Source organism: Triturus cristatus, chromosome 6 (assembly GCF_964204655.1).
Source record: "Triturus cristatus chromosome 6, aTriCri1.1, whole genome shotgun sequence".
Classification (NCBI taxonomy): domain Eukaryota; kingdom Metazoa; phylum Chordata; class Amphibia; order Caudata; family Salamandridae; genus Triturus; species Triturus cristatus.
In genome coordinates this window covers 536,536,068-536,558,567 of record NC_140589.1, presented here as the reverse complement: position 1 = coordinate 536,558,567, position 22,500 = coordinate 536,536,068, and positions in this window count along the sequence as shown.

Below are 22,500 nucleotides of genomic sequence, written 5' to 3'. Positions count from 1 at the left end.
CGCACAGACACATGGTGTGATTCTAGGCAGAAAACGAAATTTGATTTGCAATTTGAAAGCACACTTACTACTGTGGTAGAGCAAGTGATAATTACTCTAACAGCCTGACACATTTTCATGATATTTTTCAGAAACTTGACTAGCAACAACATTGTCAATTTTCGTTTCCACTTTTCTTCAATTTGGTCTACAGTGTTGTAGCATTAAAATTAGATATTTCCAATATCTTTGTAGGCATAATGTAAATAACATTTCTGATTGACAACGAGAACCATTCATTTCATGATTTGCTTCTTTTACTAATTTCGGAAAAGGTACAGATTTGCAGTCAGGTATTGTTAAATATAGAAATCGTTCTCTGTCAACTATAGAACCTAGGAATCAGTGAGTGCATATGTAGTAACTGGTATTGGTGTGTCGATGATTTCGAAAATGGCAGTCTGTATTTTAGAGTGGGTGCATCAAAGGTTATACTGGGTTATGAGGAGGTGCATCAGATTATCACGTGGATGGTGTCATCAGTGATGTCATTTGAGATGTCATCAGTGATGTCACTGACCATGTCATGAATGATGTAATATGTGAGATCATCAGCAGTGCATTTTTGTGGGTGCAAGTTATAGTTAGCTGAACTAACTATAACGGGGGAATTTCTATGGTTTTGTATGAGTGAAATGTCCGGCTAACTATAACGTCAGCTGTAAGTTAATTAACACTGTTCTCATTTGTGATCCCATTTGTAACTGAGTCCAAATAAACTCTCAATGTGGATTCCTTCATCTTCCAATACTCCAAGCATAACCATCAGAAACTCATGTGTATCTTGTTGAATATTAGGGCTGAACGTTAAAGATCCAGTACATGTATCTAAGAGTTGGCGAATACCAGAAGCAGTATCGATCTTATATCTGTCAGTTCTCAATTGTTCAAATAAAGTTTAAAGTGCAAAACATAATCTTTTTTCCTGACTTTCCATAATTTCACCATCAAGATCTTCCAGATAAATATAACGTTTAGAATAACATTACCATAGCAGTTGACACCAGAAGCATTTTCTAATTGGTATCCCACAACATCATTTGTTTGTATTTTCTGTTTCTTTGCATCTTTCCTTTTCTCTTGAATTTTTTTCTGCTTTTCAACCACACTTGATTCATCAACATGTTTCCGTTTTGAACACACAACACATTTTTCATAAGTAGGATAGTCACCTAAATTTGGTGCATAAAGTCTTCTTAAACAATTATATTCTCTTACACTATTTAAATCAGCACTAACCTTGTTTTCATTGAAATCAATTAAATACAAGCCAGACAATGTTCTAACTCGAGATAATGCAACATATGCCACTCCCTCTTTAAACACAGTTCTTTCACAATTACTAAAGCATTATCTACACTTAAACCTTGAGATTTATGAATGGTTATTGCATATGCTAAACAAAAAGGAAACTGTTTCCTACGAACATACAAATCTTTTACCAGCAAAAATCGTACAGCACAACGTCCAATCTGTCTTACCTCTGTAATCTTATCAAATTTAATTTTCAAGAATTCAATTGCATATCTGTTTTGATATTTTATAAATTCAACAACTTGCCCCATTGCTCCATTCACGAAACCTACTTCTATATTCAAATTACGCCTCAAAATTACCTGACAGTTTATACATACATCTAAATTTTGTATTTAAGCCAGCAGCTTTTGATACAGACTTTTCCAAAGAATCCAATTTAGTCTGAAGTTTATTTGAAAGAAGAATTGTTATTCCTTGATGCTCAATTTTATCAATAGCTTCAATATGAACTATTTCTTGATTTTACAATTTCAGAAGCTCTTGATTAAATGTATGACACTCTTCCACTGTAGGCATTAAGCAAACTATAGACTCTTTTTCTGCAATGTTCTTGTACAGTACTGCTGCTGGTGTGTTTTCATTTGTAAACAAGTTATTTAGTAGACAGCTTTGTAAAGCTTGTTTACCATGTTTGCTTAGAACACCAATTCTTCAGAATATTTCCATACTCTTCATCACTAGCTTATAGCATATTCTGAGTGAGTTCTTTATATTCATAATTTAACCAGAGATTCACATTTCCAATACTTCCCAAAGATTTCCTAGTGTCTTCATGTAGAAGAGTTTTAAAGACGGGTTCTCCTTTTACAGGAGATAGCTGTAGCAGATCTCCAAATACGATTAAATGTTTTCCTCCAAAGAGAACAGTGTAATCTGTTTTTAATACCTGTTGCATTCTTAAATGCATGAAAGCAAGCATTAAGTTTGAGACCATGCTCACCTCATCAATAATTAAAAGTGTAATCTTCTTCAGCACTCTTGACACTTCATAAGAAGCTTCTCCAGACACATTCTGATATTCTAATTTGTTATCATGCTCAACTGGTAACATCAGTAATCTATGCAAAGTTATTCCTTTAACATTGTGTGCAGCTAATCCAGTTGGAGCTGTTACCACACAACATATATTTGAACCAGTAGTTTTTTGAAGATAACTGGTCAAAACTTTAATTAAATTTGTATTACCCGTTCCAGCTTGACCACTAATGTACATCAAAATCGGTTTAAATGATGAACACACACATTCTTTTTTTTCATGTAACAAACCATGTTCTATCTGTTCTCTCACTTGTACATATATTTCTTTCTGTTCAATATTTACTTGTTCTTCTAACTTTTCCAATGTAATATTCTCCTCTTGTGCTTGTTGCCTTGCAATTTCGACTTCATGCACAGCAAGCGCTGCTTCATTTTCCACTATTGGTTGTCCAAGTGGACCTTGACTACATGGACCAGAACTTTGACTATGTTGAGAACTTTCATTAGCAACTTCAGCTGTAATTGTCTTTTCCTGGTCAACTTCATCATTCAACATTTTTAAATATGTAGGGAAAAATGAACATGCAAATCTATCTTTGCATGCATTAAAAGAATCTTCGTAGCACTCAAAATCTCCAAGCAATTAACTTTCGCGAAGCCATGGTTTGAACAGTTGGAAAAGTGCTAAATAGTAAAATTCTCGCTTATCTGCAGTTTCACAGCTGGGTTTCTTGTGGTTGATAAGGTTCCCTTTTGTGTGTTTTACTAAACATCCATGACATCCAACTACTGCATATTTTTCTTCTTTTAAATTCTGTTTAACATTTCTTTTGAAGCTGTAATGTTGAAGTACCTCATACTGACATAGCTGTTCCAGATGTTGACTCCTTTTTGGATAGTATGTATCCAACATATTAGTTTTAAGAATGTCTGTACTGTCTGGTTCATTTGCTGCTAAGTATTCAATTTCTTCTAATGATTTCAACACTCTATTCCGTGAGCAGGCAAGACCTAATCTTATTTATAAACATTTTTTAAATAACCGGATTGTAGTCATTGATATACTTTGACAGTTCTGTTCTTTTTTAAGTTGTATGTATTCTTTGGAGATTTGCGAGTTATTGTGTGCCTTACAGAAGAAAAAAAAAATTTACTCTTCCTTTAGAAATTACTGGACGTGGAAGGAAATCCAAACCGACACTTGGTATGAAATTTTCCTTTAGACTTGTATTTTCGTCGGCAGTACTTTCCACAACGGTGACTTTGGAAACGTAAAACTTGCTGTCTTAAGCTTCTATCTCCTTCTTCTCTTGGAACCTCACATACTGTACAATGAAAGACAATACTATTTCATCTGAATCATTTCCAAATGTTGGTGCATCCTTGATCCACAATAACATATGTATTTGAGGAGCACCTCTTGCTTGGTACTCCTATCTCCAAAAGAAATAGGTAACTTCTCCAAGAGGTGGATTCTTTTTATTGCAGATGAAAGACATCACAGCTTGAAACCTATGATTAAAATATCTGCACACATTTACAGGATCCAAAGAACACAGTTCTCCAGGTATCTTCATTTCAACATTCTTTATATTGGAATTTGCTTCTCGTAAAAATTCAAGCAAATCTTCCCATGCATACTCTGCACAGCTAAGTGTCACAAACCATGTTGGTGTACCTAAATTCCGTAACATACACTTCAGTTCTCCATGATGACGATACCAATACTCATTTGTTCCTCGTTGACGGGCCATCAAATCAATTAACTGTGCTTCTATATTTTCATCTGTTTCTTGAACTTTCTCCACAAATTCTTTCGCTGAAAGAAGTGATTGATGAACTCCAGTTTTCAGTATGTGGTTCACTGCATAGGACAGAGAAGACAGATCACTTTCAAACAAAAGGTGAAATATATATGGAATACACTGCCGGAATCTAGCATCTTCAGAGTATAATCTTGTTGAGCGATATTCTGAAGCTGGAATCCGTACAGGTCGGTCATCATATTGACCACCTTCTCCAGTAGGAAACAGTTGTGGAAAACAACAAGCTTCTAAGCTTTTCTCCCATACACTCATTGGAGTTCCCTTTTCATTTTAATTTGAAATAACTCAATGCTGTTTACTATTACTTCTTTTGAATGTAGAGGACATATTGTGTAATGTTCATAAATCGCTTCACTCCTTGACTTGTCCACTTTCTCTATTTGACCACTTGAAATTTCAAATTCATCTTCCAAACTTATTACCTGTTCTTCCACATTTACATTTTAATAAAAATATTATTCTCCACAAGATATAAAGTAGCCTTTTGACTTTTTTTAACATCAACAAATTCTTGCCATATTTTCCGATTCTTTGTTGGTACTCCATTTACTAGTATGACTACTGCTTCATTTTCATCTTTGTCTCCACCAATAATTTCAATATTTTTCTTAAACTCCAAAGGAAAGTACACCACTCTTCCTTTCAGCCCTCTTTATAAGTCTGTTGGTGGCAGCTTACCTGTTTTTGGCTCCATGCGAATTATAGTTTGAAATGGATGAACAGATTGAATTAGAACTGACTCATATGTATTCAAATCTGCCAGTTCCTCTGGAATAGCTACTAATTCTAACTTATTATGTACTGCTCCAGCGGGCATTTTGTTCTCTTCTAATTTGTTATAACAATACTTACAAACACGTTGATCACTGCCTAATTCAAGTTGACCTTCCACTAACAAGTTAGTTGCAAATTCCTTCCATTTATCATTATTCTTCTTTTCAGATTTGAAATACAAATCAACATTCCTAGTTTGAATTTTATAATTTAACTAGTATGTCGACAACAAACACAAACATAGTTTGGAATTTCAGAGCACACTATATTAAACTTTCCAATTTCTTCTTCAAACTGATCAATGCTAATCACTTTCCCATCTTCTTCAGCATCTGTAATTGCCAATCTTTCACTTTCTATGCACTGCACTTCTGAACCAAAATATCGGAACTGAATATCATCACACATTTTTTGTACATCTGATAAGGAACCGTATAAAAGAGCTGTAATTAGTTCACATAAACATAATGCAGGACTTTTCACATAGTACAGTTTCCTTACAAACTTCTGCATTTCTGAATGGTGTACTGCTAACATCCTCAAGTGATGAAAAACACTTTTACACAAAGACACAAAGACGAGCCAGAGAATGCCCATGTTTCTCAGTATATTTTCTTACATTACATGCATCTAGTCCTTGTAACAACCTAATCTTCTGTTTTACACTTTTCTGTGCATATTCTCATAACAAATTTCGTATTATATCAATAGATTCCTGTTGACTACTTCAACTACTACTACAACCCCACTTATACACAGCAGCTTGTGTGCGTTTCCCTTGCACTTCTTCAGCTATTAACTAATCTGAACTAACTGTAACCATTTCCTCTTTTGGAACAGGACAACGATTCTTCATTAAAAAAAGGTTCACTATTAGATGTATGTTTCCATTGTCCACTGAATATTTTACAAAAGTTGCTTCTGTTTACACGTCTTTATTTTTTACTTTTGTCTTTCAGAATCTCCATTGTTTTATCTAACACTTTCATCATCTTCAAAATCAAAATGAATGTTTTTTGTTTTAACTTAAAAGCAGTATCCACTATGCTTTCAACACGCTATTTCTCTTTCAATTGCATCACTTTCTTTTTATATTTGCGGCATCCTTTTATTAAATTCTGAATTACTCTATTTCGAAAAAGTCTTTGACGAATTTCTTGAAATTGTTTTTATCTACGGGTAACAAATGCTCTTTCTTTATCATGATTTTTTTTCTTGCAATTTGTAGTTGAAGTTTGCTTCTCCTTACTTGACAAATCCTTCTTTTTTCTTTTTGTGATGTTATTTTCATTAAATGTTCGTAATACTTTAAAAAAAAATTGTCTAGTGTTTTTACCAGAAGAAACTCTTTTTGTAGTACTCTCATTTACTAGTAATCCACATTTTTCACTTTTCTTTAAGTAGATTGACTTTTTTTATTCTTTTCTTCTCAGTTCTTCTAGGCAATTTTAATTTTTAATCCAATCAAAATCATTTCTGTGAAAGAAATAAAAGTTTCAATTGTTTGTTATACCTGTTCAATATGTCAAAATAATCACATACAACTACATAAGTTCCACTGCCGACTTGCAGAGGAAATGCTGCATGGTACTAGAGCAAGATAAGGGAACAGTAGGGTGGCAGGTAGTGTCACCGGACATACAGCACGTATTTATTGAATTATTTAGATTCACCGTCCCATTTTATATGTGACTCCACTACATCCTACTTTTTCCCTCACCCCTCTGCCCCACCTGACCATCCCACGCACCCCACCTTCCCACAGCACTTCCTCTGCAACCCACTACAGATGACTTTGTAGATACAATTTTTATAAAATTGCGATCAGTATCCTTAAGATATTTTCAACTAAATGGCACATGTAAACGTTACCCTTATTAGTTTAAGACTTCTATCGGCAACTTAGTAAGCATAACACTGCACCATATTAGCAAAGATATTGTACACTTATATTTCATTGTGGATGTACATAAACAAATACAGATCCACTGTTAGAGAGCAACAAAAATGACCGACATGGAGATAGAGAGGGGGAAAATATTAAGGGGTCTATTATGATGGGGGCGGACTTCGTAACGGAAGAAGGGACCGCCCGCCATATGTGCGGCGGTCCCGTGATTGGTATTATGATGTGCCCGCCAAACTGGTGGGCGCATCCCGCATTTTTTACATTGCGACGGCGGTGCTGTCAGCAGCACCCACCGTGATGCAAAAAAGGCATGTTGTGCATTGTAAATGTAAATGTGTGTGTCTTGTAAAGCGCACTGCTGCCCTGAGGCGTCGTGGCGCTGTAGACCGCTGGGGAACCCGTCCTGGCTATCCCTGTGAGATGGTCCCTCCTGGGTATCTCCAAGGTGAAACCAGACATCCCCAGCGAATGTGGGGGGCCGTTGTGGAGATGAGGCAAGCTAATGCCCAGAGTTGCCGAGTGTGTTCCTGGTTAGAGTAGGTACCGAGGCGAGAATTATCGAGTCCGTTTTGACCCTGGTCCACAACCCTGCCGCGTCGGGAATTGAACCCTGGTCCCTGGCCGATTCTCTGCTTGCGGATCTGCCGCCTCTAACCAGTGAGCCACACCTCTGCACAACATGAGAGGCACTGCACGGTGCCTGCCATGTTGTGCATGCAAATGCAGTGGAGTACCATAGGTACCCCCATGGGCACCTCCCACCCCTGAACACCCTGGGGGCAAGCAACGGGCCCCCAAAGAAAAAACTGCATGCCTTTCCATGGCGGAGTCTCCGCCATGGAAAGGCAATTTACCGCCATGATACTAATATGGATGGTGGTGCCTTACCACCACCATATTGCTGGGCTTGTCTGCCCTACCGGCAGAAAACCGGTGGACGGTCTTTCCATCCGCCGCAGTCCCCCTGCCATCGTAATGTGGCAGGGGGAAAAGTTATGCAGGCGGTGACTTTTGGCAGGCAGATTGCCACCGAAATACGGGCCCGCCCGGTATGATAATAGACCCCTACGTAAGGTGTTATTCCCATTTTGATTATGTGCCAGCCCAGTCGTGTACGGAGCTGTAACACCAGCAGAAAACCTCATAAGTATGTTAATTTACATTTCTGTGTGCTTTACCACTGCAACCAACACTTTGTACTCCTGAGACTACTGTCTTTAAAAATAAACAAACAGAGCTTTATAAAAATAGCACACAGTGGAGTGAGTCGTCCCCTCCCCCCCACATGACCTGGCTCATAGAGGGAGAGCTGGGGGCCACCGGCTCCTAGAGGGACAGCTGCCTTCCCACTCACAGACGGAGAGCTGAGGGCCGCCTCGCAGAGGGACAGCTATGGACCGAGTCGCATAGGGAGAGCTGCAGGCCATCGGCTTGCAAAAGAATACCTGCGACCGCTAAAGTTGGGTGACGGAGGGTGAAGGGAGTATCTGGCAGAGGGACAGCTGCAGAATATTTCCAGTATTGACTTGCAGAGATACACCTGCGGGCCCGACGGCTTTTAGAGGGTGAACTGTGAGCCGTTGGCTTGCAGAAGAACAGTTGCGTGCCAATTCACAGAGGGAGAGCTGTGGGCCGGCTTACGCAGCAACAGTTGCGGGCCGCTTCAGGCCAGTGATGTGGGGTGAACAAGGGTGAAGGGGGTATCTGGCAGAGGGACAGCTGCGGTATATTTTCAGTGTTGGCTGGCAGAGTTACAGCTGCGGACCCAACTGCTCGCAGAGCAAGAGCTGTGAGCCAACGTGCTGCCTCGTAGAGGCAGAGCTGCGAGTCGACGGCCTGGCTCGCAGAGGGAGAGCTGAGGGCCCGACCACTCATAGACGAACACCTGTGAGCCGTCGGGCTGGCAGGCAGAGGGACAGCTACGGTATATTTTCAGTGTTGCCTTACAGAGGTAGAGCTGCGGACCCAAGGACTCGCAGAGGAAGAACTCCGAGCCAACGGGCTGGCTCGCAGAGAGAGAGCTGCGGGCCGGCTCGCATAGGGACAGCTGCGAGCCGACTCACATACGAAGAGCTGAGAGCCCTCCGCTTGCAAAAGGATACCTGCGACTGCTGATGTGGGGTGAGGAAGAGTGAAGGAGTATCTGGCAGAGGGAAACCTGCGGTATATTTTCAGTGTTGGCTTGGAGAGTTACAGCTGCGGGCCCGACGACGCACAGAGGGAGAGCTGCGAGCAAACTGGCTGCCTCGCAGAGGGAAAGCTATGAGCTGACCGGCTGGCTCATAGAGGGGGAACTGCAGTATTTCCAGTGTTTGCTTGCAGAGGCAGCCCTCCCTCAATGAGCCAGCCAGTTGGCTCACAGCTCTTCCTCTGCGAACCACCAGTCGGCTCACAGCTCTTCGTCTGTGAGCTATTGGACCCACAAGTTTATCTGTAGAATCAGTCCAGTCCATAACTCTACCTCTACTAGCCAACACTGCGAATATAACGCAGCTCTCCCTCTACCAGGTACCCCCTTCACCCTCCATCGGCCCGCATTAACAGCCCGCAGCTATCTCTCTGCAAACTAATAGTGAGAATATACCACAGCTGTCTCTCTCCGAAATACCTCCTTCACCCTCTCTTGTCCTGCCTCACCATGCATTCCATATTATATTTAACACTATGATCACATTTTTCAAACCAAAATGGGGGTGACACATGTGGAGAGTAAACAGAGGTATAATTTCTAAGCTTTTATTCTACCGTTCCTTCAATATACGTATATTGAGGGTTTTAAGTGGGACGGAAAAAATTGTGGGTGTCTAAAAGGGATACCAGTGTTCAGCACCGGTAAGACCCGGCCCTCTTAAAGATCTGTGTACATTCAGCACAGAGACACACACCGTAACAATTTTCATCACTTCTAATCACAGTTAGTTTACTAGTGTGAAAAAATTGCACAGAAAATATACTAAGAACATTTTTATTTCTTTTTTATCTCTCAAACATTTATAAAATATCTCTTGTAAAGAAAAGCCCCTCTCCACCTTTATTTTGTAATAAATAACCACTTTACCAGCATTTAGTCACTAACTACTAACACTGTGCACTGTACCCAATTGTAAAGCAGAAACAGTGTTTAGATTATATCTCAAAGTATCATCAAATGATTCAAACCATGTATACATACACAAAGCAACGTGAACGTTTACTTTGTCCATTTACTGTCCATATAATCTGTGCACATTCTGAACGGGTTTGCAGTATATCACCTGTCTTCACTTATACTCACATGTACCTCACAGTGAAAAAATTTACATCCCAACCTATGCGTATGTAATATTTCCAACATAATAAAGTGACGTTTTATACCATTAAACTGATTGCAACATTCTCTATATAGTACAAATCCTACGATTATGCCAATCTATAAATTCTATTTTTATAATACCAAACGCTGTATTAGATTATATTTATAAACAGTACTGCTAGGGGTACAAAATGGTGGTGGAAGGTGGACACAGTAAATGAAGGTGAAATTCCAAACGTTTTATGTATCGTCCCTTTACTATACGTATATTAACAGCTTTAATTGGAATAAAAAAATTGGCGGTTCTCTTAAAGGGCTGGCAGAGCTCAGTACCGATAACACCAGCACCACTTAAAGGCCTGCGTATTTTCAACAGAGGAACACACCCTGACAATTACTATCACTAATAATCACATTTACTTTAGCACTGTGAACAAAATCGTACAGAAAATATACAAAGAACATTTTCATTCCTTTTTATCTCTCACATATTTTAAAAAATGTCTTCTGAAGAAACGCTCCCCAACAACTTAGATTTCTTAAGAACACCCAAATCCAAAGCCTCGCAGTACCACACTAGCCTTGACTAATATTGAAATCTACCTCTCAGTGTAAAAAAGGAGACCACAAACTGTGCACATAACATTTCTGGTTTTTGTTCCATCTCTGTTAAGTTAATAACACGTAATTTTCTACTCTCACCCCTTCCCCACTATTTCCAGACTAAACATAATTTTCAAACATATGACATTCGGTTTATCTCTCCAGAATAGGTATCCAAATCCAAATTAACACTACAGCATATTTTCAAAACCATACAGTCTTTTACAGGTGACAACTTACACCTTTCCTTTGAGAAACATTCCTAAACATATCTAAAGTACTTGTTTAACAACTAGTCACACCTTTTACATATTTTAGAACCAATAAAACACCAGACTTTACTAACACTATATTATTTAGAAATATAAAATACTTTAAAAATTAAAAATATTGCCTCAAATACTGAACCACTACTACAGAACACATAACACACCTTCTTAGTTTCTAACTGACCTTCGTAGTTGGTACGCAGATTTCAAATGTCACAAACAGATGCAATTCTTTCTTTGGCACACAGTACATGTACTGCACCGCTTTCATCAAGGATGGAACCTGTAATGGCACAATTTCCCTGTTAATCCACACATAAATACATGTAAAGGACAAATCAGAATGGTTCTTTGATTTTTTTGCATTGCAAAACTTCTCTCTATTAGGTATTTTTGAACTTTCCATATAAACAGTTTTTTAAGGACACATACAGGTGAAAGGTTCAACGTATTGTATCAACACTTTCTAGAACATCCTACGACATGTGCAAATTAAAAGTTCATCATTTTTTTAAACCTAGTGATATTTTTTTGCAACATTTTCTCCAACATTTAACGGCACCTGCAGGTCAAAAGTTCACCATTCTGCACAACATGAGAGGCACTGCACGGTGCCTGCCATGTTGTGCATGCAAATGCAGTGGAGTACCATAGGTACCCCCATGGGCACCTCCCACCCCTGAACACCCTGGGGGCAAGCAACGGGCCCCCAAAGAAAAAACTGCATGCCTTTCCATGGCGGAGTCTCCGCCATGGAAAGGCAATTTACCGCCATGATACTAATATGGATGGTGGTGCCTTACCACCACCATATTGCTGGGCTTGTCTGCCCTACCGGCAGAAAACCGGTGGACGGTCTTTCCATCCGCCGCAGTCCCCCTGCCATCGTAATGTGGCAGGGGGAAAAGTTATGCAGGCGGTGACTTTTGGCAGGCAGATTGCCACCGAAATACGGGCCCGCCCGGTATGATAATAGACCCCTACGTAAGGTGTTATTCCCATTTTGATTATGTGCCAGCCCAGTCGTGTACGGAGCTGTAACACCAGCAGAAAACCTCATAAGTATGTTAATTTACATTTCTGTGTGCTTTACCACTGCAACCAACACTTTGTACTCCTGAGACTACTGTCTTTAAAAATAAACAAACAGAGCTTTATAAAAATAGCACACAGTGGAGTGAGTCGTCCCCTCCCCCCCACATGACCTGGCTCATAGAGGGAGAGCTGGGGGCCACCGGCTCCTAGAGGGACAGCTGCCTTCCCACTCACAGACGGAGAGCTGAGGGCCGCCTCGCAGAGGGACAGCTATGGACCGAGTCGCATAGGGAGAGCTGCAGGCCATCGGCTTGCAAAAGAATACCTGCGACCGCTAAAGTTGGGTGACGGAGGGTGAAGGGAGTATCTGGCAGAGGGACAGCTGCAGAATATTTCCAGTATTGACTTGCAGAGATACACCTGCGGGCCCGACGGCTTTTAGAGGGTGAACTGTGAGCCGTTGGCTTGCAGAAGAACAGTTGCGTGCCAATTCACAGAGGGAGAGCTGTGGGCCGGCTTACGCAGCAACAGTTGCGGGCCGCTTCAGGCCAGTGATGTGGGGTGAACAAGGGTGAAGGGGGTATCTGGCAGAGGGACAGCTGCGGTATATTTTCAGTGTTGGCTGGCAGAGTTACAGCTGCGGACCCAACTGCTCGCAGAGCAAGAGCTGTGAGCCAACGTGCTGCCTCGTAGAGGCAGAGCTGCGAGTCGACGGCCTGGCTCGCAGAGGGAGAGCTGAGGGCCCGACCACTCATAGACGAACACCTGTGAGCCGTCGGGCTGGCAGGCAGAGGGACAGCTACGGTATATTTTCAGTGTTGCCTTACAGAGGTAGAGCTGCGGACCCAAGGACTCGCAGAGGAAGAACTCCGAGCCAACGGGCTGGCTCGCAGAGAGAGAGCTGCGGGCCGGCTCGCATAGGGACAGCTGCGAGCCGACTCACATACGAAGAGCTGAGAGCCCTCCGCTTGCAAAAGGATACCTGCGACTGCTGATGTGGGGTGAGGAAGAGTGAAGGAGTATCTGGCAGAGGGAAACCTGCGGTATATTTTCAGTGTTGGCTTGGAGAGTTACAGCTGCGGGCCCGACGACGCACAGAGGGAGAGCTGCGAGCAAACTGGCTGCCTCGCAGAGGGAAAGCTATGAGCTGACCGGCTGGCTCATAGAGGGAGAACTGCAGTATTTCCAGTGTTTGCTTGCAGAGGCAGCCCTCCCTCAATGAGCCAGCCAGTTGGCTCACAGCTCTTCCTCTGCGAACCACCAGTCGGCTCACAGCTCTTCGTCTGTGAGCTATTGGACCCACAAGTTTATCTGTAGAATCAGTCCAGTCCATAACTCTACCTCTACTAGCCAACACTGCGAATATAACGCAGCTCTCCCTCTACCAGGTACCCCCTTCACCCTCCATCGGCCCGCATTAACAGCCCGCAGCTATCTCTCTGCAAACTAATAGTGAGAATATACCACAGCTGTCTCTCTCCGAAATACCTCCTTCACCCTCTCTTGTCCTGCCTCACCATGCATTCCATATTATATTTAACACTATGATCACATTTTTCAAACCAAAATGGGGGTGACACATGTGGAGAGTAAACAGAGGTATAATTTCTAAGCTTTTATTCTACCGTTCCTTCAATATACGTATATTGAGGGTTTTAAGTGGGACGGAAAAAATTGTGGGTGTCTAAAAGGGATACCAGTGTTCAGCACCGGTAAGACCCGGCCCTCTTAAAGATCTGTGTACATTCAGCACAGAGACACACACCGTAACAATTTTCATCACTTCTAATCACAGTTAGTTTACTAGTGTGAAAAAATTGCACAGAAAATATACTAAGAACATTTTTATTTCTTTTTTATCTCTCAAACATTTATAAAATATCTCTTGTAAAGAAAAGCCCCTCTCCACCTTTATTTTGTAATAAATAACCACTTTACCAGCATTTAGTCACTAACTACTAACACTGTGCACTGTACCCAATTGTAAAGCAGAAACAGTGTTTAGATTATATCTCAAAGTATCATCAAATGATTCAAACCATGTATACATACACAAAGCAACGTGAACGTTTACTTTGTCCATTTACTGTCCATATAATCTGTGCACATTCTGAACGGGTTTGCAGTATATCACCTGTCTTCACTTATACTCACATGTACCTCACAGTGAAAAAATTTACATCCCAACCTATGCGTATGTAATATTTCCAACATAATAAAGTGACGTTTTATACCATTAAACTGATTGCAACATTCTCTATATAGTACAAATCCTACGATTATGCCAATCTATAAATTCTATTTTTATAATACCAAACGCTGTATTAGATTATATTTATAAACAGTACTGCTAGGGGTACAAAATGGTGGTGGAAGGTGGACACAGTAAATGAAGGTGAAATTCCAAACGTTTTATGTATCGTCCCTTTACTATACGTATATTAACAGCTTTAATTGGAATAAAAAAATTGGCGGTTCTCTTAAAGGGCTGGCAGAGCTCAGTACCGATAACACCAGCACCACTTAAAGGCCTGCGTATTTTCAACAGAGGAACACACCCTGACAATTACTATCACTAATAATCACATTTACTTTAGCACTGTGAACAAAATCGTACAGAAAATATACAAAGAACATTTTCATTCCTTTTTATCTCTCACATATTTTAAAAAATGTCTTCTGAAGAAACGCTCCCCAACAACTTAGATTTCTTAAGAACACCCAAATCCAAAGCCTCGCAGTACCACACTAGCCTTGACTAATATTGAAATCTACCTCTCAGTGTAAAAAAGGAGACCACAAACTGTGCACATAACATTTCTGGTTTTTGTTCCATCTCTGTTAAGTTAATAACACGTAATTTTCTACTCTCACCCCTTCCCCACTATTTCCAGACTAAACATAATTTTCAAACATATGACATTCGGTTTATCTCTCCAGAATAGGTATCCAAATCCAAATTAACACTACAGCATATTTTCAAAACCATACAGTCTTTTACAGGTGACAACTTACACCTTTCCTTTGAGAAACATTCCTAAACATATCTAAAGTACTTGTTTAACAACTAGTCACACCTTTTACATATTTTAGAACCAATAAAACACCAGACTTTACTAACACTATATTATTTAGAAATATAAAATACTTTAAAAATTAAAAATATTGCCTCAAATACTGAACCACTACTACAGAACACATAACACACCTTCTTAGTTTCTAACTGACCTTCGTAGTTGGTACGCAGATTTCAAATGTCACAAACAGATGCAATTCTTTCTTTGGCACACAGTACATGTACTGCACCGCTTTCATCAAGGATGGAACCTGTAATGGCACAATTTCCCTGTTAATCCACACATAAATACATGTAAAGGACAAATCAGAATGGTTCTTTGATTTTTTTGCATTGCAAAACTTCTCTCTATTGGGTATTTTTGAACTTTCCATATAAACAGTTTTTTAAGGACACATACAGGTGAAAGGTTCAACGTATTGTATCAACACTTTCTAGAACATCCTACGACATGTGCAAATTAAAAGTTCATCATTTTTTTAAACCTAGTGATATTTTTTTGCAACATTTTCTCCAACATTTAACGGCACCTGCAGGTCAAAAGTTCACCATTCTTTCAAATTCCAAATACAATTAGCAGGTGTGGTTGAGCTGAGCAAATTGTATGCTATAATATGTACTCTACGTATAAACTGCTTTTTTATTAACCAATGACAAAAATGCATTTCCTCAAAATTAATATGCACCCTACTTTTTAGGAAACAAAGCATTTAATCTCCCAATCAGTTAACGTTTTGTATGTTAAAAAAAGTAGTTCTCCATCTTTAAACATATCTCTCATTCTACAAATGGACTACATGAGCTACAGACATCTATCCATATCTTCCAGCCATACCTTCAAAATGCTAGTGTGGATTATAGGACATAGCTATGTTTTCTGGTACAAGAGGTATGCAGAACAGAGACGTATTGACTTAGACCTAGGTTTACAAAATGTGCACATTAAATGGTTTGCACAGAGAGGATTGAAGTGGCACCAATTGCTGCCTTTGGTTAAAACCTGCATCTCCAACACCCTGACCTCATGATTGTGCACTGTGGTGGTAACGACCTAGGCACATTGAATGGGGTTGGTTCGAAAATGCTTATGAAGGACACCTTTGGACAACTGATGTTATTTTTGCCTCAAACTGTCTTTTTGTATATTCCAATATATGCCAAAGACAGAAGTGGAAATGATAAAAACTATTTTGTCATAAGATTGAAAAATCTAGGAAGAATGTCAACAAAGCTGTGTCTGCATACCTCAGAGACCATAGAATGGGGTTCATCTACAACAACAACATACGTTTTGATATGGCTGATATCTACAGAAGTGATGGAGTACACTTCACAGATGAGGGAAGCCGAGTTTTTCTGAATAACCCGAAGCTGTGAATCCGCACTTACATGTAGCTCCAACTAATAAACACTAGGGCTCTTTTTAGAGCCGCCTTATATTCCAAATATTGGCTCACAGAGTGACATCTGTGGTCCAGCTAGCAGAGGGAAACCTATGGCCCGTCGGGCAGGCTTGCAGAGGAAGAGCTGTGGCCCATGGGCTCAGCTCACAGAGGGAGAGCTACGGGCCCTCGGCTCGCAAAAGCACATCAGTGTACTGGCTCGCAGAGGGAGACCTGTGGTTTCACTCGCACAGAGAGAACAATGGGCCAACAGGCCTGCTAGCAGAGACACAGCTATGAGCTAACGGGCTGGATCACAGACGTACAGCTGCGAGCCCGAACTGTGACCCGACGGGCTGACTCACAGAGGGAGAGTAACAGGCTGACAGGCCTGCTAGCACACACACACCTACAAGCTAAAGGGGTGGCTCGCAGAGGTAGAGCTGCGAGCCGACGCACTGGCTTCTAAAGGCATAGCCGCGAGCCGGTGATGTGAGCCGCGAGCCGCGAGCCTGTGATGTGGGAAGAGAGACGGTGAAAGGGGTATCTCTCACAGACAGAGCTGCCGTATATTTTCAGTGTTGCCTTGCAGAAGTAGAACTACGGACCCGATGGCTTGTAGAGGGAGCGATGCGAGATGGCTCACTGAAGTACAAAATGCCTGACAGCTCGCAGACCCAGACCTACGAGCCGATGGACTAACTTTTAAAAGCATAACCGCGAGCTGGTAATGTGGCGAGAGGGACCGTGAAAGGGGTATCTCACGGAGACAGAGCTGCGGTATATTTTCAGTGTTGCCTTACAGAGGTAGAACTACGGACCCGATGGCTTGTAGACGGAGAGATGCGAGCTGACGGACTGAGTCACAAAATGGCTGCCAACACTTCCTAGTTTCAACCATTCACAGCCAATCAGCCGCAAGCTCATGCTCCTAACCACTCAGCCAATCAGATGTCAAAATTCCCAAATATCGATATCTGTAAAATTATTTCTCACAAACTACTGAACAGATTTACACCATTTCAACAAAAGCGTGCTTTCTGGACCAAGACCTTTCTCCCTGCCAAATTTGGCGTAATTCTGTTCAGCAGTTTGACCTGTAGCCTTGTCTAAAGTTTCCTATGGAAAATGCATTGAGAAAACACATTTTGGGACCCCCCTTTTTCTCAGCCTCCCCTTGACCAATCACCCCCATACTTTCAAGATAGAAGCTGATCAAAAAAGAAAAACTGTTTGAAAAATTTCGTAAAGATTCGTCAAACGACGCCAAAGTTATAAGCACATGAAAAAATACTTTTGCTATGGAAATGTGGTCCTAACTATAACTATCTACTGGCGACCGCCAGTAGATACTTAGAAGTTTATTTTTCTCATGCTGCCCATGACGCATTTCGGCCACGTCCTGTGCCATATATATATCTATATATATATTCACTGAAAAAAACATAGGTTTCAGGCACGTTATAGTTAGGAATTAGCATTTAAAAAACTTAGAAATTCACTGAAAAAAACATAGATTTCAGGGGCGTTATAGTTAGCTGGACTTTTCACTCGTACAAAACCATTGAAATTCCCCCGTTATAGTTAGTTCAGCTAACTACATCTCGCGCACCCGCAATCCACTGCTGATGATGTCAAATATTACATAATTCATGACATGGTCAGTGACATCACTGATGACATCTCAAATGACATCACTGATGACATCACTGATGACATCATCCAGTGAATGTGGTTTGGTTCATTATTTAAATGTGTATTATATATATATAGCAATTTGCATTGAAGAATGAGTGGATATATAAATATAAATATCTGGATGGAGGATTTAGTAGCAGTGTGATTGACTGTTTACTTGACTAATTTATAGTGTCTCATTAAATATATTGGATAGTGACTTACGGGGTGGTGCACACTCCGCAGCAGGACGGCCGGGTATTACATTCTGCTCCAAAGGTTGTCCACCAGGTGAGTAGCACTTGATCACCCTGCAATGTTATGGGGGCCTCCTGCCATGGTAACTCTCATGTCGGCAATGTGGGCCAGCAGCGGCAAACAGGATTGAGGACGAGTCCACTTGCAGGGTCCATACAGGACAAGAGTTGTGTGTTATGCGGACCACATTTCCCACACTCACAGTCTCATTCGAGCCTACCATTGGTGGGTGCGCAATATGAAAATGGCGAAGTGGGTTCAGCATCTGCACACACCGTCTCCGTTCAAGCCTCTGAAGAGAAGCATATGGAGCTTCGAAACGCGTCAGGCAATTCCATTACGGAGCGGCTTCTACAAACGGATCCTCGTCCCTGCCTACCATAAATAAAGCTGCTGATCGAGTGCTACTCACCAGGTGGACAACCTTTGGAGCAGAATATATATATATATATATATATATATATATATATATATATATATATATATATATATTATCTACTGGCGGTCGCCAGTAGATAGTTATAGTTAGGACCTATTTTCCATAGGAAATCCGTAACATTCTATTGGGAATATCTTTGGCGCCGATTGACGAATCTTCGCGAAATTCTCCAAACTTTTGGTCAGCTCCGCTCCGCTCCTACCCTAAAAGATTTGCGGTGATCCGTGAAGCGGGGCCGAGAAAAAAGGGGGGTCCCAAAACATGTTTTCCCCATGCAATTTCCCATAGGATCTGTTGTCGCAGCTACAGCCCGAACCGCTGAACGGAATGACACCAAATTTGGCAAAGAGGTAGTCCTCAGTTCGGACTCGTGCCTTTTGCATATTTGGTGTGAATCTGTTCAGTAGTTCCTTAGAAAATTAGTGTAAAAATGTTAGTGATATCTATGGCCGCAGAGGATCCGCGGACCGTACCCGCACCGTAAGCGCACCCTCCCCGAAAGGAGCGCGCACCCTCCCGATCGCGTGCTGAAAGCTAATTGGCTGTCGAGCGTCTCTCTACATTCGAAACCAGGAACTGTTGGCGGCCATTTTCTGCCTCGGTAGAAGCGAGGCTGAAGATGGAAGGGGAATAAGTGTGTAAAAGATATAAAGGGGGCAGAGTTGAAATACTCTGACCCTCTAGATCTGCTTAGGGGGTCCCAGAAGGACCCCCTGTGGCCCCCCTTATAAAAAGAAAAAAAGGCAAAATGCGCGCACGGTGCGCGCATCCTATCGCGTTGGATGCACGGATTCTCTTGCGGTGGGTGCGCGGATCCACGGCAACGTTTTTTGAAAAACGACAAGAAATCATTGGTTGTATAACAACTTTCTACACTGAAAGGTAGGGTGTATATTTTTGTTTTTTAAAGGTATGATTGTTATTGGTTAACAAAAACAGATTGTAAGGAACATTACATATGATAAGCTGATATGTTGAAAAGTCAAGCAGACTTCCTGTCTTGTGTAGGAACATTGTGTGCTGAACTTGTGACCTGTGAGCTCAGTGCAGTGTTCTATGACCTGTTTCTTTGGTAACAGGCAGAAGGCAGATTGGGGGAAGGGTTGAAATGTATTTCAGTTGGAAAGGGTTGAAATGCTTAACCAATAGAAATGTGTGTTTGCTTTTGAGTTTATGTGCGAAGGATTGTGATTTGATGTTTACATGTATATGTGTGGAAAATGAAAGGGAAACTTTTCCATTCTTTGCTTTTGCTGAGAGGTGCACAGTGCAGAGATTCTGTAAAAGAAAATATGGTGAGTGATTGATATACGCCTTAATCTACAAAAGAAATTAAAAGATGAGTTATTTAATTGTGAGGGGATGTATGTAGACTATTTTGATTTTAATCAGACTAATGTATTTTTCCTGCTAAAGTGTAGGGAGTACTTTTTTCTCTACAATGTGTGTGCATGTAGAAACCATTCTGTGATAGGCATTTGTGTTTTTCATGTGTTTGTAGACAGATAACTGTGCAGTTTTTATATTTTGGTAGAATTAGAACCAGTCATTGTTTATGAATTTGTGAAATGAGTTATGTTATGTTTCTATACTAAAATGTAGTACTACTTCTAGATGTGTTTTGATATAGTGCAAGGGATAGTGCTGTTTGTCTAGAATCACACAGTGAGTCTGTGTGCATTTGGGAACCACTGTGAGAGAAGAATTTGGTAATATTGTGTATTTGCTGACAGATAACTGTTTTAAAACCAGTCAGGTTGTCAAGTTTTAGTAGCATTTGAAGACAGTTATGGCTTATGCTTTCATTAAATGAGTGACGCATTGACAGTAAATTGCAGTCGTGAAATATGTAGAATGTGTGCAGTTCCCTTACCACTTGCACTGTAGTGAATGAGTTTTGGTGAGCTCATAGGGATAGTGGTGCTTGTCTAGAATCACACTGTGAGTTAGTGTGTATTTGGGATCAGTGTGAGAGAATCATTTGGTAACATCATGTATTTGCTGACAGATAACTGTTTTAAAATCTATCATGTTGTGAAGTTTTAGTAGCATTAGAATCCAGTCTTTGCTTATATGTTGATTGAATGAGTCATGCTTTGACACTGATGTGCTGTACTTAAATATGTATATTGTGTGCAGTACCATTAACTCTTCCAGACTAGTGAATGAGTTTTGGTAAACTCCTAGGATAGTGTTGCTTGTCTAAAATCACACTGTGAGTCTGTGTGCATTTGGGTAAGGATTGTGAGAGAAGCATTTGGTAACATTGTGTATTTGCTGACAGATAACTGTTTTAAAACCTGTCATGTTGTCAAGTTTTAGTAGCATTAGAAGACAGTTATGGCTTATGCTTTCATTATATGAGTCAGGCATTGGCAGTAAATTGCAGTCGTGAAATATGTAGATTGTGTGCAGTTCCCTTATCACTTCCAGTGTAGTGAATGAGTTTCGGTAAACTCCTAGGGATACTGGTGCTTGTCTAGAATCACACTGTCAGTCTTTGTGCATTTGGGAACCACTGTGAAAAAAGCGTTTGGTAACATTGTGTATTTGCTGACAGAAAACTGTTTTAAAACTTGTCATGTTGTCAAGTTTTAGTAGCATTAGAAGCCAGACTTTGCTTATGTGTTGATTAAATGAGTCAGGCATTGACACTAAAGTGCAGTAGTGAAATATGTAGATTGTGTGCAGTTCCCTTATCACTTCCAGTGTAGTGAATGAGTTTTGGTAAACTCCTAGGAATACTGGTGCTTGTCTAGAATCACACTGTGAGTCTGTGTGCATTTGGGAACCACTGTGAGAGAAGCGTTTGGTAACATTGTGTATTTGCTGAGAGAAAACTGTTTTAAAACCTGTCATGTTGTCAAGTTTTAGTAGCCAGTCTTTGCTTATGTGTTGATTAAATGAGTCAGGCATTGACACTAAAGAGCAGTCGTGAAATATGTAGATTGTGTGCAGTTCCCTTATCACTTCCAGTATAGTAAATGAGTTTTGGTAAACTCCTAGGGATACTGGTGCTTGTCTAGAATCACACTGTGAGTCTTTGTGCATTTGGGAACCACTGTTAAAGAAGCGTTTGGTAACATTGTGTATTTGCTGAAAGAAAACTGTTTTAAAACTTGTCATGTTGTCAAGTTTTAGTAGCATTAGAAGCCAGTCATGCGTTGATTAAATGAGTCAGGCATTGACACTAAAGAGCAGTCGTGAAATATGTAGATTGTGTGCAGTTCCCTTACTACTTCCACTGTAGTGAATGAGTTTTGGTAAGCTGCTAGGGATAGTGTTGTTTGTCTAGAATCACACTGTGAGTCTGTGTGTATTTGGGAACCACTGTGAGAGAAGTGTTTGGTAACATCGTGTATTTGCTGACAGATAAGTGTTGTAAATCATGTCATATTGTCAAGTTTTAATAGCATTAGAAGACAGTTATGGCTTATGCTTTCATTATATGAGTCAGGCATTGGCAGTAAATTGCAGTCGTGAAATATGTAGATTGTGTGCAGTTCCCTTATCACTTCCAGTGTAGTGAATGAGTTTCGGTAAACTCCTAGGGATACTGGTGCTTGTCTAGAATCACACTGTCAGTCTTTGTGCATTTGGGAACCACTGTGAAAAAAGCATTTGGT